Raw genomic sequence first — 6114 nt, forward strand, 5'->3', positions numbered from 1 at the left:
AAAGGAAATAAAAGAAGGGAGAACAAAAAGGACAGCAAGGAGAATTAACCTGGTTCGTCAGTTGTTTTGCTTATGGGTGCAGTTGGGAAATCCTTTCCTGGAGTCAGCATGAAAACTATCTCCAGCTCATGGCTCCATCGAGCATATCCCTGGCTGACTTCCTTCTGTGTGAGCCAAACCACTGAAGTGTAGATGAGGGAAAGAGATGGAGGTGCCAAATATTGAGATACAGCTGTCTGAGTTTTCCATATAAAAGTCAGCAAAATAGAAATCTACATATTTTGTAAAACTCAATCCATTTTCCAAAAGAAAGTCATAGCATTAATACAAAAACATCCCAAAAAATTACAAATAATGACTGGATTTGGCTTTGATGCACATTCTTACCTGACAAATGGCAAGCCCAGTTCAGCTACTGATCATGAGAAAATTAGTCTCTCTCTCCAGCAACCATGGAGAGTATAGTTCAAAAACACATTTTTAATTATATAAGTTAATCAAGACTATAAATCTCTTATTTAGTTTTTTACTTCTCAGAATTCAGTAGTTTTGTAATTCTTTCATAACTTCAGGACATCTCTTCATGTTTTCTTCTCTTTTCTAGCTGACATTTCATATTTCATTAAAATTAATGCAATCCCAAATTCTCTGACTTTCTGCTTCTTCTGCTTCATAGCAGTCCTGTCTCCACACTCTCTCTTACTCTTATCCAATACCCAGTGATGATAAGAAAAAAATTCCATCAAAATCAGCAGATTTGGGGCAGGCTTGTTCTCTAGAGTTTTAAATAACAGTAGGTAGAAGACACACGTATGAAACACAACTATTAGAGCAAGGGAAAATTTTGACTTTTCCAGATTTCCTTTTAAGCAAATTGCTTCAAGTCTTGGCACCCTGAGGTCCTCCAACTCTCGTACTAATGATGGTACTCACCAATATAAAGTAATTAAGATCTTACAGAAAGCAAGTTATAAAACTTGTGGACAGTATTATTCCTCCTGAGGATAGTCCTGTAACATGGCCCAGAAAACTGGAAGCTTCCCAAATCTTACATTGAGTCTTCTGAACGCAGAAGATTTTTTTAAAAGTTGCTTCTCTGTACTGCTTTTCAGCTTAGTCATTATATAATACTGAGTCCAAGTTGGTGGCCTTCCAAAATTTCAAGAGCCTTTGCTCCAGGGGCAAATAGTCTGGTATCAAGGAGAGGAAGGGAGCAAGGGGTAATGCTGGCAGATTTCCCAGGGTAAAACTAAATAGAAAATTAGGCAGAATATAAAGACAAAAAATGGTTCCTCATGGTTTAGAGAGAAGCTATGCAGCAACTTTGGGTAAGAAATTAAGGAGTTGCTCTTTCCCTGTGGAGGTGATGGAGGTATAGAAGTGTATCACACCACAGTTTACAGGACTGCACAGACATCCCCACGATAGCCCTGGAGCTTCAAGGAGTTGATCTCTGTATGATTCCACATTTCAATCTGCTGGAGTTTCCATGTAAACTTAGCACCTATTCCATATTTTCCTTAGCAGAATGACCTCAATTTAATGAGAAAGCCCCTCATAGTCCTATTGGTGTCCAATAGTTCCAAGCAAAGGTATAGTCACATTAGCAGAAGGTGGCTAGAGGAAAAAGCAAGACTTTGACAAGAAAATGCCAAAATCCATTTGTTGCTTACAATGTCATTGGAGTCCAGCAATCCATTGCAATGCTTTTCCAATAGAATGCCTGGGCAGGGAAAAAAATAGGTAAAGTTACTCTCAGCAGGACAGTAAAAATCCTTCCCCCCCCCCCCCCCCCCCCTTTTTTTTTCCCTTCCAAATGATTTCTTTCTGTAAGAATGCACAGTAGAGCCAAAAGTCTCTAAGGTATCTTTTCAACAGATTTCCAATCTGTAATCATGGTCTCAATTGCCAAAACATTTAAAAGGCCTCCGAAAGTTAGACACTGTAGATATAAAACCCTTTCTCAGGCCTGAAGAACTACATTATAGTATTTTTATGGAAACCTTTAAAATAGGACCATAACAAAGGTCTGACATCTTAGTACATATACATGAAATGTTCAGATAACTAGACTAGACATTCCCTTTAACAGTCCTATAGAAAAGATTGGAATGATAACCAGAGTTAACAACTGTTTAAAAAAGAAGGTTCTCATGACAGAGAGATTTGTCACCCATAGGAGATATTGTTCTGGTTTTGATTCTAATTAAAAGGGGAGGAGCTGGCTATGAATATGAGAGAAAGGCAACAAATGTGGCAAGAAGCTGGTACCTTCCTTGTTCTTAGGAAAGGAAGGGGCTTACTGAGAGCAGGAATCAATAAACTCAGGATTTGTAGGTAAGATTTCATAAATATATAACCTGGAGTAAAGGGACTTAAGAACATATGGGAGTTCGTGAAAGAAAATACTCTTAAGGAACAAGCACAAACTTGTCCAAGAATGGTGAAAAAGTAAAAAGTTTAAAGTAGTTCTGGGTACATGTATAGCTCTTCACCAGTGTTTAAGTCTAGAAGGAAGCACAGTGGAAATCAGGTATAAAATGGATTGGCTATAAATTAATTATAAATCAATAGCTCTAGCAAAAGTGCTTGACTAGGGACAGCAGAGTAAATAACCAACATTCCATGTATTTTAAGTTACTATTATTGGTGTTACACATTAATATTCATTAAGATATGTATACACTAATACTAACAGGAAGCACAATGTCATTTCCAGTTTGATGTTCCTTGAAGAGGAGAGCTAGAAAAAAATGTTACCCAGAAGATTCAAGTGTTTTCTGCATCTGAAATAATTTAAAGGTTATTAATCAGTAACTAATGCAATACTGGGTAAGGCCTCAGTCTAGAACAAATGTAAAACAAATCCTTGAGTGAGTTGGCTGTTTCAAATTATCTGAGCTTGACAAAGGTCATCCATAGATGCCTAAAGAACTTGATGAGGAAAGTTCAGGAAAAAATAGCAGTTATCTTTGAGAATCCGTGGAGATCAAGTTTAATATTGGATACATGAAAACAGCAAATGCAGCACTTACCTTGGAAAGTAATGAGCTGTGAAATTCTAGTTAAGTGAAAGTGTTCTAGAACAACAGATGCTTAAAGAAACCATCTGTAGGCTTTTGAAAGATAACAAGAGAATGAGCAATATGTTTTTTCAAGAAAGGTTCATATCAAGCTCATCAAATTTCCTTATACAGTGAAAAGGTCATTCTAGACAAGTGAAGGAAAAGATAACATAGGTTAACTCTGGGACAACGTGAATTATATTAAAGACAAGCCAGCTTGGACGATGTAATCTTGATGAAACTGTTACCCACATACAGGATACAGTTGGAAGCCAAACAGAAGGGATCAATACATTGAGTGAAATCTTCAATACTGGATTAAATTACTTGAGTGGTGGAGCAAAGAATTGTAGTATTAAGCTTCCCACAGATAAGGAGCTGGAAGAGACTTCAGGAATGTTGGAGGCAAAGAAATAGTGAAAAATTAAAGAAATCATCAAAATGATAGTTTAAAATTCAATTGAATCAGTGCACATCAGCACCTGGAACAACCAGTTGCCTGAATCCAGGATAGGAACAGCTGGATAAGTGATTGATCTTTAAAAAAGAGAAAAAAAAACATAGAGGTTCAAAATGAACATGACCCAAAGGTTTCGCAGTGCTGGGAGAAGACAAACCACGACTGAGTTGTACAAATAAGGGTTTGGCCTCTCAAATACAATAATCCACGTACTGAGTTCAAAGGGACATACAGTGTCTGCAGTGTCCGGTGTTGGGCACTGCCTTTGAAGCAATGTATAGCCAACTGGAGGAACTTCAGAGCAGCAAGGATTTATTAGAGGGCTACAAAGAAAGATGTATGAGGCCAGGACAACTGATGTGGGATTCTTTGACTGGAGATGGACAAGGCTGAGTGTGGAGGTATGTTAACAGTCTCTCAAACACGTAAGAGTTAGTTCCAAAGAATAGGGTAGAATATCTAGTGAATACGGCAAGAAATGATCAGCCTAAATCACAGCATGAAAGGTTCTGGCGTAACATTGGTATAAACTATTTAACAGGAATAATAATGAAGCATTTGGGCAGATTGCCTGAGTAAACTGTGAAACTGCAGTCAGTGATGGTGTTTAGAAACAAGTCATAATAGGCATTTGTCTCCTCAATCTTTCATTCTTGTGCTCAGACAGATACTGCCTTACAGTTTGATCATATTTTGGAGAATTTATAGAAAGAATTTCTCATTTTCTGCAATAAATTCTTAAACAGTTGTGGCTTATTAAGTGCAGAAATAAAACAGAAAGTAAATTGGGAAAATACAGGGGAAACAAATGAGGATAAATATTAGGTTGTTGCATATTTTCCTAACACTTTTAATGCCCAAAGACTAAAGTAGGGAGGATCTGTTATATCACTGCAGTGAGAGTCCAGGAAAAGAAGAAGACTTGAGAGAGATATATTTTTTCTTAGGACTGAGGGGTAAGCAGCTGATATTTGTCCACAAATGTGCTCTGTGGCAGAGATACTTTGAAATCTAAGATGAAATTATTAGATGTTGTACTTGCTGATTTTTCTCAAGAGGTAGGGAAATTATTAGATGTTGTACTTGCTGATTTTTCTCAAGAGGATGTGACCCTACCTCCAAGTACTCAGCCTCCAATTGTCACACCTGCAGTCACAGAGACTGCCTCTCCTTCAGAGCTCAGATCCATACTCTCAACTTCTGTAGTTGCTGCTTCTCTCCCCAGTTTTGGCCTAAGTTCTGCCTATTGAATAATTCCATCTTCAGTGCTGTAAATGCTGCAGATATTATTCCATGTTGGATGAAAAAAAGAGAGTGTATCCTTTTGAAGAATTTCATGCTAGGCTTGTCTGTTCTCTGTATTGTGATAGAAGACAGAGTCAATGCCCATTTGAGGTCATATTTATTTTCATCACATCAATAGGCTAATTGATTTCAAAGGATGTTTCTGCTCACCGCTTTCTATGATCCATCCACAAGCTGGTAGGATCAAGACAGGGATAATTTTGTCTGTATTTGTACAACGTTGAGAATGCATTGGTTCTATATTATACATAACTAAGAACTTGAAAAGCCTGATACCTAAAATTGATCTGTAAGCCAGGATTTTCTCACTTATTTTATATATAATGCATTAAAATCTGTTTTTATGATATAACTGAAAGATAAGTCTTGTACCTTTTTCTGCCCTGGCTGTCAGACATCTCTCTAGTAACAGCTGTACTTAAAGGTGTTCATGGATGTTATAAGGAGCAGATGTTTTACTGTGAAACCTATTTCTAGAAAGGCCTTGCCTTCAGTGCGCAGTAACTTCTGCAAAAGTGTTTTATTCCACTTTGGTATAGAAAGATGACAACAGAAGTCATGGCAGTGAAATAAACATCTTGGTGTTGAAGATAAATGTAATCAAAGATGCTAAGAATGCATATTTGTAGCTGCTTCTGTATCACTGCTTATTAATATCAGATATAATCTTGTTCTTAGGATTAGCTTTTTATTTATTACAGTTTACCCTTTTTAGCCAATTCCAATGAGAAACCCAGTGCTAAACAACATTATACCAATAATTTAATCAAAATCACTCCCTGCTATGTGTTTATGTTCTAGTTCTGAGTATTTAATATCTAGATATGCCTACTCTGTAAAGTAAGTTGGACACAAGGTACATGCAATTTAAGGCCAATGCACATGAGGTGTTTGATGGAGTCTGGAAAGAGTGGTAGGTAATGTACAGAATGAAAACTCAGTTGCAAAGTACTGAAATCAAACTCTGATTTAGCAACTTTCTCTTGATAAGCTATTCTTTAGTTTTGTGACTAATCTTGGTTGGTTTAGTTTTTATGTCTGCTTTTTATTGCAAAGAAAGATCAGAGAATTGAAAGAAAAAAGGAATACATCTTGAATGAAGATGAAACAATAGATGGTTTATATTGTCTTGTCTTTTTTCTTTTTTTTTATCTGATTTTAACATTTTTTCCTGATGTTCTGACTAGCAAAATGCCACTACCAGTTTGAAGAGAAACAAATTCATTCCATTATGACAGAGCAGCTATGACAACCTCTTTTATTGTTGCTTAATCGTGTGTTCAA

The sequence above is a fragment of the Pithys albifrons genome, chromosome 4, assembly GCF_047495875.1.
Source record: "Pithys albifrons albifrons isolate INPA30051 chromosome 4, PitAlb_v1, whole genome shotgun sequence".
Lineage (NCBI taxonomy): Eukaryota > Metazoa > Chordata > Aves > Passeriformes > Thamnophilidae > Pithys > Pithys albifrons.